Below are 11,573 nucleotides of genomic sequence, written 5' to 3'. Positions count from 1 at the left end.
TGTTCTCTCAGTCATATTAAATGTGAGCTATTTTTTCCCTTGAAGCTTTCTGATTGTTATCCATTCCACAAATTCCCCAGTGACTTTTCTTAATTGTTTCCCAGGCTTGGTTTTTTTTATTTAAAAAAAAAAAATCACTGCCTACATTTTTGCAGCAAGTTTTGGGGTTCAGCATTAGCTCCTATCATCATTCATAAGAACTTTTTAAGAAAGCAATTACTTATTTTTGCACAAACTATTGCACAACTTTGGGGAGCTTAAGAACCCCACCAATATATTCCACTAAACTAGAAATAAAATTGAGTTGGGCAAACTAGGCTAATTTAACTTTGTCTTCAATTCCTCTCTCCTGGTTCCCAGACCTCTAACAATGGTGAAAATACAAATGTTTATTTTTAAAGCTTTGGAATGATTTAGTTGGCTTTCTTTAACAGTACTTTCTCCCTATTTTGAACTTGCAGCATCAGATAAGAGACCACTAGGAAGAACTTTAGAAAGTCCAACTCCATGTTTTTATATACTTTGCTAGAAGCCAGTGAGAGCTCACATCTCTTGATGGGAGTACTTAAATCATCACTCTGCTTAGTTTCTCATTCCTAGAAGTACTCACGGCAAGACGGAAACCATACTGGCTGCTACTCAGGCCCAAGGAATGCTGTCAGCCTTGGGCCATCATTTAAGAAACTCTGAAGGATCAGGAAAGGACTGGGGATGGGGTGGGGCTTTTCTGTGCTGGCGTCTGCACTCAGGGAGCAAGTTCAATGCCGGGTCAAATAAAAAATTAAATCTTCATCCATCAGACAAATTCTAAATGGCTTCCCATGTTTTTCTGCTGTTTCTAGGCACAAAAATTCAGTGAATATATGAAGATAATTCTTCCAAGCAACATAAGGACTTGTGATTGTCTTGAAGATTTCCATCTGAACATCACCTACGCATTCCAGTATAATTAGAGGTGCCTCCCCCCCACCAGTCCCTTCCTTCTCAGAACAACCCATGCTGTTGTTTCTTCCAGAAAATATTTTAGGTAGGCTTCAGTAAAGTATACATAAACATAGAGACTGTTAAAATAGAAAATCAAAAAGCATATAAAAGGGGAGGTTTAAAATAGTTACTGTAACTGCACATTAAATGTAATTTCAAACTTCCTGGCCATGCGGGGGTGGGTGGGGGGAAACAATGAGTTACATTGTTTTTAGTGTGGAAGGAAAGGAGCATACTGCTGTTTTAGAAGAAACCTGTTTTCCCCAACCTCGTGTATCCAAAGTGCCATGTCCCATGAGCCTGTTCACACCTCATAGAAAAGGTACAGAGGAGGCTTGCTGGGCCTTTTTTCATATGGATACAAAATTTAGAAGCACAATAGTAAAAGTAACCCCAGAAAAACAAAACAGCAAATCCACTGACAATCTTGCTGGCCTGAGAGAGGGAAAGCTATCAGGTGAGGAGAGTTGAGACAGCAGGTTCTGAAAAGAGGACCTCCATGCACCAGGAAGCACGTGCTGTGGATTCCCACACCAGATATGCTGATTCTTAAATATATGTGAGTACAGGCTTTCATTTGCTTTGAATAATAATAATAAAAATAATGACAAATAATAATGCCTCACTTTCTGAATGGTGTATTTTAGAAATTCATAGAAGACTGGAAACTTATAAAGGGAATATATGCAGAAGGCATACAGAGCTAGAGAGGTGCCTCAGTGGATAGAAGGGCTTGTCTTGCAAGTGTGAGTACCTGAGTTTGAGTACCTGGAAGTCCTCTATGTGTGTTCAGGGCCTCATATCAGCTGGTGTATGCTGACTGTTTGGTGGTCCAGTGTTTGAGAGATCTCAAGAGTCCAGATTAATTGAGACTGCTGGTCCTCCTATAGGATCACCCTTCTCCTCAGTTTCTTTCAGCCTTCCCTATTTCAATAGGGGTCAGCTGCTTCTGTCCATTGGTTGGGTGCAAATATCTGCATCTGACTCTTTTAGCTGCTTGTTGGGTGTTTTGGGGGACAGTCATAGTAGATCCCTTTTTGTGAGTGCTCCACAGCCTCAGTAATAGTGTCAGGCCTTGGGACCTCCCATTGAGCTGGATCCCACTTTGGGCCTGTTGCTGGGCCTTCTTTTCCTCGGGCTCTTCTCCAAAAAACCAAACAGCCCAATTGAAATATGGAGTATTAGAACTTAACTGAGAATTCACAACTGAGGAATCTCAAATGGCTAAAGGAATGTGCAAAGTCCTTAGTGATCAGAGAAATGCAAATCAAAATGACCCTGAAACCCTACACCAGTCAGAATGGCTAAGATCAAAAGCTCAGGTGACAACACATGTTGGAGAGGATGTGGAGAGAGAGGAACACTCCTCCATTGCTGGTGGAATTGCAAACTGGTACAACCACTCTGGAAATCAATCTGGAGGTTCCTCAGAAAATTGAAAATAGTTGAAGATCCAGCTATACCACTCTTGGGAATATACCCAAAAGATGCCCCACCATGCCACAGGGGCACATGTTCTACTATGCTCATAGCGGCCTTATTTGTGATAGCCAGAAGCAGGAGACAACCCAGATCTCCCATGACAGAAGAATTGATACAGAAAATGTGGTTCATTGATACAATGGAATACTACTCAGCTATTAACGAGCACATCCTGACTTTTGCGGGCAAATGGATGGAACTAGAAAATATCATCCTGGGTGAGGTAACTCAGACCCCAAAGGACCCCAAAGTGCATGATATATACTCACTAATAAGTGGATGTTAGACAAGAAAAAAACCAACAACAACAAAAAAGTACAGAATACCCAAGATATAGTCCACAGAACTCAAAAAGCTCAACAAACTGAAATGCCCAAGTGAGAACACCTCAGTCCCACTTGGGAGGGAGAAGAAAGCAATCACAAGTGGGGAGGGAGGGAGAAACCAGGGAGGGAAAGTGGATGGGATGGGGGTGGGGGGGAATGTGGGGGTAGAGGGGAACCTGATCTGTTATTGGATGAGGGAAAAAGACTGAAGCCCTGAGGGCCAGCAGAAAGAATATAAATAAGCAACTTCAACATAGGGAAATGGAAGGTTGGGGGACTATGGAGAATGTACCAGAGACCTGGGAGGTGAGAGATTCTCAGGACTCAACAGAGAGGGACCTTAGATGAAATGCCAGACAGTAGGGAGAGGGAACTCACAGTAGGAAGACAGGGCATCAAGTGAGTGATGGGGTCTCCATCCCACAGTTACATCTCTGACCCATAATTGTTCCTGTCTAAAAGAATTACAGGGATGGAAATGGAGAGGAGACTGAGGAAAAGAAGAAAATTTAACTATTCTTTAAATTCCAAGAACAGTTAGTCATTTTCTTTCTGTAGCTAAGTCTGTCAGACATTGCAAAGTCTCAGTTTTCACAAGGCTTTGCCAATTATTGAACTTTTATTGAAGTGTTTGTATTTTCAAGCATTTACTACATATTCTTAGAGCAAGCTAACAGCACAACCCCCCTCCCCAGTCTTTCTCTCATGTCATTCAGGGACTTGTTACTGTCTTCCTTGGCTTGTGCCTTGTGTCTCGTACAATTCCCTCCTGGGATTTTGTTACTTGAGTAGTTTTGTTGGCCCACAACTGGTACTCACTGAGCCTTCTACTCCTTGTCACAGCGGCTCCTTATCCATATGTCCTCATTTCTTCACTCTTCCCAATTTATTAAATATTGATGGCATTTAGTAATGTTTTACCTGGTAAATAGATTTTTGGATTTAAAAAATGTTCATTCCAATTGAAAGTAGGCCCAAAGGAACATCCATTGCTCAGACATTGCTAATATCTCCCCTTGCTTGAGGCTGCCACATTGGCTTGCTCTGGCTCAAAGGCAGTCAGTGGAAAGAGAAAAACAGTTAGAAGCTTGCCACTCATATTGCCTTGAGCTTCATTTTGCTGTAGTAGGAAAAGAGGAAAATCATTTTCTTTGTGGGAAAAAAAGACAACAAAATTGTTGGTGTAAGAAGAATAGTGGTGCATAAAAATAGCTTGGTGACCTGTCTGGATGTTGGAGACAGTAGCAGGTATGGCTCTCTCTGAATATAGCAGAAATGCTGACTTCCGGGCAGAAAGCCAGATGCTTCCTGGATTATTTATTTCTAGAAGCAGACAGAGGATTGAAATGAAAGCTATACAGAAATTCCAGGGGGACTCATGGGATGGCTCACTGGGTAAAGGGACTTGCCACACAAGGTTGGCAACTTAAATTTGATCCCTAGAACCCACTTAAAAAGAGTTGAAGAAGCATTGGAAATGTAAATGAGCTAAATACCTAATAAAAAATGGAAAAAAAAAAAAAAAAAAAGAGTTGAAGAGAATTAGTCCTACAAACTGTATTCTGACCTCCACATGTGCACTGTGGTATACTAGCCACTCCAACCCCATGTAGACACACACACACACAAAGAGAGAGAGAGAAAGAGAGACACAGAGACAGAGAGACAGATATATATATATATACATATATATATATATGACACACACTCTACAAATACATTTTTTACAATAATAAAGCACTTCCAAAGCTCAGAGGCTGGGCGACATTTGCAGGGACCTAATGTCCATGGGGACAGCCAATGAAAATAATTCAGGGACAGAGATAAGGTATCTTTTCCCAACATCGTGTCTCAAATTCAAATCAAAGTGAAATCTCTCTCTTCCTGGTAAAACATGATATATTCGTTAGCTGTCAGCCCTCAGGGAGAACAAAAACACCCTCACAGTGTATGGCAAAAGAAGCATTTGGCATTGAATGGAATTCTATAGCACAGATGTCAGAGGCATTGGGATTCACAGTCAGGGTGAGGTAGGGAGGAGAAAATGAATAGAAGGAAAAATCCTGATAGATCAATGGGACCTTGATCAAACACAAGAAATTACAACTGACAACTAGGAGGAACCAAGACACCAAGAGTATAAAGATGGTGGACTCTTATGCACAGTGCAAGGTGAGCTATTTTGAAACAAAACTGATCCAGAATTCAAAGGATTTGCAAGCACTTAGGATCCTGCTATTCAGAAAGCAGTCTGGGCCTTGGCTGCTTACCTGTACATCGGAAAGGATGTTAAAAAGTAGATTACGAATTGCAGGTGCAGCTCCTCTGTAAGCAAGGGTCATTATTAATATTTATCAGTGACTTGAGGGCAGTGCTGAAAGAAAGACCTCAGAACAGTGGATTCATATAGATCTATTGATGTAGTGATTCAGCTAACTTTAACCACCAGGCAACTTCAAGATTTAATGGCTGCAAATTGATAATGGTCCCAAATTTTCCAATATGCTCATGGGGAAACAAACCTCTATTCCTTCTTTTTGGATTGGTCTAGGCCCTGTGCTCCTTTGGTAGGCATTCAATATCAGCTTATTGTGTTTTGTTTTGTTTTGTTTTGGGTTAGGTCTTAAGATACTGGAAGATTTCATTTTCTAGCTCGTTCAGGTTCAGTAGTACTGCTTAATGGGTAATTGATAACGATCACCCAAATTCAGCCATTGGAACACATGCGATAGAAGGAGTGAGCTGACTTCCACAAGTTCTCCCCTGACCTCCACATGCATGCCATGGTACACACATGTGAATGCACATACACACACAGAGACACATGGGAGTACACACATTGCATTAACAACACTAGGCTGAGACAGCCATATTGTGAAGAAAGGCAAGCTCTCTATTTTTGTATTTCTAGAGAGCCAGTGATTCAACCTGAGAGAGGAGGGGGTGGAGGGGTCGTTAAAGTAAGAATGTCCGTTTTCTCAACAAAATCAAAAAGATTATTGAAATGACTTGCATCAGGTGTGGAAGTCCATTCCCACTGCAGCATGAGTGTTTTTTTGGAAGTTACTGCCTCTAACATGATCATGATTTGTGTCAAGTTCAAATTATGAGCTCAAACATATGTCTAATAATTCTGTTAGAATGTTCAAATCCCCAATGTCCTTGAAGGAACAGAAAAAGACATATAAATCACATACTGTGCTTTCTAAGCTGTGCTTCTTTCTGTCCTAAAATATAAAAAAAGATTGCAAATGGGTGCCACTAGGCACAACAGTGTAGAAACACAACTGCTTGTGAAAGTCAAGCCTGGCTCATGGCTGATACCTCAGAAGTCCATTCTGAAGAGAAAGGACAATGGAATACTGTTTCCTTTTTTGTTTTTTCTTCCTTCTGTTCTTTTCTGCAGTAATTACAGTTATCTCACTCAGAACTCAATGCTAATCTTCAAAACCCATCTCTTTTTTTTAAAAAACTAACATAATTCATAAACCATGAGGACTTGGTCTCTACAATGGGGTGTCACTCCTCTGAATTGGAGAAACAGCAGTCAATCAGAGTGACATGTGCAGACTCTGTGCAATCTTTGTGGGGGAGGGTGAGATCCACTTTCAGCCCATGGCATCCACCTGCTGCTTTCTAAAAGCCTGAAAGAGCTTGTCACTGGCACAAATAAATCTACCTTTTCCAGGTTTGTGACAAGGGTTTAGTCCAAGTCATGGCATTTAGGGAGGAGTTTGGGGTCAGTATGACACATGCTTTGTCCCACCTTGTCCAAAACTTGAGTGGGAAATATTTATTTGGCTCAATGGTAACCTGTTTCCTACTTTACTCTTTTAAGAGCATACTTAAGGCACTTAACGCACGGTGGATGAAGACCCCATTCTCTACAGAGGTGGAGGACTTCTCTTCGGCCACCCATGGTCCAATGTGAGAATGTTCAAATTCACAATGGCCTCAGCCAAATGGCAGCGATGGGAGAGCTAATGTGGTAAGAAGGTTCACGCTCAATCTGGGTTCTCTCCCCACCTTCCATTGAACTAGCCTGCTGTCTTTCATGTCATTTCATATTCACAGTGACAGGCATAGAATACTGAGTTATAAAGAGTCATGTTGGTGGCCCACATTTACCACCCATTAATTTGCATGTTTTGAAAATGCTGAAGTTTTACATGTAGAACAACAACAACAACAACAACAACAACAACAACAACAACAACAACAAAACCCATAAAGGGATTGGTGGGAGGACACAGAGAAGTCCTTAATATATAGCATTGCCGCAGACCCTCTGGGTCCCTGTGTCTGCGTGGAACGGGGTCTCTTGACGCGGGTGGGCAAAGCGTGGATGAATGACAGACAGACGCACACAGGAGAGTTTGTGTGGAATCTGAATGTAATTTTTCAAATCGAACATCAGACTTTTTATGCAGAAGACAACAAGGTAGTTGGGTGACATACCCACAAGGTACAAATGAGGTAACCGGATGCTTAATGACTCTTACACAGAACAGAGGAATGTAAACGCAAAGACTGGCAGGAACTGGGCAATAAAATAACTGAGACAAAGTCAGCCCTATCTAAGGTCAGCTATAGTCTTAGAAGCCAGGTGTGAGAACTTTTCACTCCTAGGGCAAGGGCTTTCACACCCAAGTCATGGTTCTAACTAGGGAGTTCCGTTCTAGCTAACCATCTCATGAATAATGCAATACTCTAAAACCACAGCCCGATCTACTTCCTAAACCATTGTAAATTCCTGTATATAGGTGTAACTCAGCTATAATTCTAAATATCTATTCTGGTTTCTCCTACGGTCAGAAACTTCTTTCTTCCTTAGTGATGGTAAATTCCTGTGAAGGGCAGTGACCTAACTTTTACTCAAAGAGATAGTGTAATACCAGGGGCAGTACTGAATTCCAAGCCCAAGGTCTTGTTAAGGACGAACTAGGACTGTTGGAACACTGGCGGACGGCTTTAGCTATGTCAGGATTCAATCTTAAAAGGCACTTATGATAGAAAAATATTGAAAGAGAGCATGTGGATCCATACACTAGACTAACGCGGGAATGGAACTCGGGAATGAAAATTACTGTATGGGTAGGGAACGCTAGACTCCAGGAGGAGAGCTTCCTTGAAACTCTTTTGCCTCATGAGTGACTTTTAAGCCTCTCGGCTTGTCCAGTTGACTCGACCAGAGAGCGTAGCATAGCATGAAGTAAATACTCAATAAGTGTTAGCTACAAATGACAAGGTAGATATCGTCACTTCCACTTGAAAAAGTGAGTCCATTCAGGCCATACCTTTACCCAAGAATAGGGGGGACAGGGACAGAATTTAAATTCAAACCCAAGTCTCTATAACTTGAAACAGGAATTCTTGACTCTGGGCTCTGCTGTGGGATTTGGTGTATGTTGGTGTAAGAACCAGGATAAGTGTTGTATCTACCAGCAGAAATAGAAAGCATCTCCTACAAGAAGGTGTAGTTAACAACTAGATTCTCTTATTTACCTTAACTGACTTATTGCTTCCGTTTCTTGGTGGGATCCTAGTTGGGTACCTCAGAGAAAGGACCATTCACATGTTAGTATGAGATAGTCGACAGTCTATGAATGCTTTGTCCTGCTTCATAGGAAAGTAAGTAGAGGAAGAAAAAAATGTGGCAAACACAAGAAAGAATGACTTAGACATTGCCTCAACCTACATTAACTTTGTCAACCCAATATATGGGTTATATCTTTAGCTAGCTAAAGACAAATGGTCCACCCTGAATACCCATCAAGGGTCTTTTGAAAACAATGGGAAGAAATTGCGGGGGGAAAATGTAGATATAACCTGGTGGCCAGTATATTGACACACTGCACTTCTAAATAAGAGGAGTGGCATACCATGCTCCTGAAGTCAGGATGTTAACTTCTTTTCTTTTCTTTTTTTTTTTTTTTCAGATGTGAAAAAAAAAATGTTTATTATCAGGATAGTACAGTTCTCATGGAGCCTATAAACAACCTCCAAGTTACATCCCCCAAGGATATCAAGTCTCCTTCACAGGATAATACACACATGCTCTGTGCATGAAAGACCCGGTCTTTGGTTCTTATCTTCTTGCCACCTACTGAAAGCTCAGTCGCTGTCCTGTCTTCTTTATAATGTTCTTAGCATTTGCTGGAATATCTGTGTTTCTTTACAGAGTCTACAATTCCCCCCCACCACCACCACCACCATGTGACACTTTTTTCTTTTTCTTTTTCTTTTTCTTTTCTTTTTTTCTTTTTTTTTTTTTTTGAGACAGAGTTTTCCTGTGTAGCCCTGGCTGTCCTGGAACTCACTTTGTAGACCAGGCTGGCTCAGAAATCCGCCTGCCTCTGCCTCCCAAGTGCTCGGATTAAAGGCGTGTGCCACCACACCCGGTCCCATTTGACACTTTTATATTAACTGGCTTATCATAGAGGCAAGTCAGTTTGCTGGGGACAGAAAGATGTTAAAAAACACAGCAAATAAGAGAGAAGCTACATATGCAGCAATTGCGATCCAGAACCTGGGATCTTTGAGCAGGGTCTTGTCAAAGCAGCTGAACACAGAGTAACCTATGGACATCCCAGCAAATCCGCCTGCAATGTGAGCAGCAAAGGACACCGGAGACCCATTTGCAGGGACAAAGAATCTTCTGTAGAGAGCAAATCCCATGTCTGACGCAACTATCAGAATGATAACGAGTAGTCTGACAATTCCAAAGGCAGGAATCATTTCTCTAAAGTTCACTATAACATTCATAAAATATCCTCCCATCAATGCATAGACTCCTCCTGAAGCTCCCACAAGAGACTTAAGGGGGTCAAAGATGGAGCTGGCCAGGGAACCTGCAAGCACTCCTGCTAGGCACACCAGCCCTACTCGGAGGCCTTTGTGGACCATTTCCAAAGGAATACCCAGGATGATCTGCATAAAAAGATTCCCCACGATGTGCTGGACTCCGGCATGGACCAGCATGTATGAGATAAACCTGCAGGCTTCCCCCCTCTTCTCAGAGCAGTATGTCAAGGGACTTTCCAAGATCCCCGTGTCCAGGATGATCCACTGCTTCTGTGGCTTCCACACCGCATAATAAATAAACACAGCCAGCTCAGCCAGACTGATGAGGATGATGAACAGGGGCGGCGGGAGGCAGTTGGCTCTAAGTATGTTCTTCGGACTGGCTCAGGAAGCATCCACTTGGAGATGATCTTGTGGACCTTTCTGCTCCTGGGGAAGTCTTTACCTTCCCCATTCCCTTTCATTTTCTCCTCCTCCAGTTCTTCCTTTCCCTTTCTCTCCATGTTCAGATTCACACTCTCCATCTCCATCTCGTGAGCAACAGCCATTGTCCGGGTCCTCCCTCCGCCTGGGGAGGCCGAGGCACAGTGGTCCCACACTGCAGTCGGATCTTGCACTTCAAGCAGCCAACGGAGCTGCCTGGAGGTCTGAGCCGCAGCCTCAGGATGTTAACTTCTGAAGTCGTGTGAGTAGCCAGTGGCTGGACTATGGAGGAATCTGCACACCCCAACTCTCCTTTAATGTGCTTCTTCCACATAGAGACATTTATGTGCTCATTATTCAATTTTAGGTAACGTGCTAACCAATCTCAGTCCATAGGCTTCCAATATATAAGAGTTGGATCACATGCAATAAAGCAGATGCTGTTCCCTGAAACTGTCTTCAGAGTGGCTTATTTACATGCTCTTTACTGACCCACAGGCACTGCTGTCTTCTTGGGGTGGGGAAATACCCCAGTAAAAACAGCAAGAAATATACATGAGTTAGAGGTACTCAGATTATACTCCCAGGGAATTATTCAAGGATTTTAATATGTAGAGTGAGAGAAGGTTCATAGGCAGCCTTCTGGGGCTCACTAGTAGCTTCTACACAATTAGACCATGGGCTTTATCTTGCTCAGAGGTACTTTTTAAAATAATGCCACTAGACCGTGGTCCAGAGACTAGTTATGCTTCATACGTAAATCATGAGAAGCAGGAAGCCTCTGATTCATGTGAAGCAGGCTCCTCAAAGGTATCTTTGGTTGACCTTACCATTTGAAAACCAAATTATCTTGGAACCAATTGAAAACTATCTGTTTTTAACTAAGCTGTGAACTATGAAACTGGAGTCTCTAGTGATGACTTCAGAAATATTCTGCAGAGACTGAAGAGCCAGTACCACCAGGCTGATGCCACAGACAGCTTATAGTGACCTAGGAGAGGTCTTGCATAATCTGACTTCTTGAGATCAGGAAGTTGGAAGGGAAAGAGACTGAAGAAACAGCTAACCTACGGATTATTTTCTGACTTTGGCAACTCCAGAGTTGGGGACAGGAAATACAAAGCTCCTCAACATGAAGGAACAAACAATCTCTCAGCCAAGCTTTATAGTCTTCCTGTCTGTGCCCAACGCTGCCTCTCTGACTGCAGATTCTCATTCTAGTTCTGCTTCCAGAGTCTTCTGCAGGTCTGACATCCGGACCCTGCAGGTAACAGAAGACAGACGAAAGGACAAGACAAATAGGTTTCTTTACCTTACTCCTCACCCCACCATAAAAGAATTCCTCATCTTCAGCTTTGTTCCCCCACCCTGCCCAACTGTATGCTCTTATAATTCAAAGGAGGCTGCGGCAAGTCTGTCTTGCCATCCATGCATGGGATGAGCTTGATGACTGAAGGAAGAAGCAGCCAGGCTTGGCACTGGCTTTGTTGGAGCCTTGGCGTGGAGCCTAGGCTCATGGTGAACACTTTGTGATCTTAGTGGCTTCTTGATCTT

General features: G+C 42.5%; 1 pseudogene; it reads right to left on the bottom strand.

Moving 5' to 3' along the window:
• Positions 9,065-10,257, bottom strand: Gm7378 (predicted gene 7378; annotated as a pseudogene).

The sequence above is a fragment of the Mus musculus genome, chromosome 18 (genome assembly GCF_000001635.26).
Source record: "Mus musculus strain C57BL/6J chromosome 18, GRCm38.p6 C57BL/6J".
Classification (NCBI taxonomy): Eukaryota; Metazoa; Chordata; class Mammalia; order Rodentia; family Muridae; genus Mus; species Mus musculus.
Note: the sequence above shows the minus strand (reverse complement) of the source record. Positions and strands in the feature narration are given on the sequence as shown.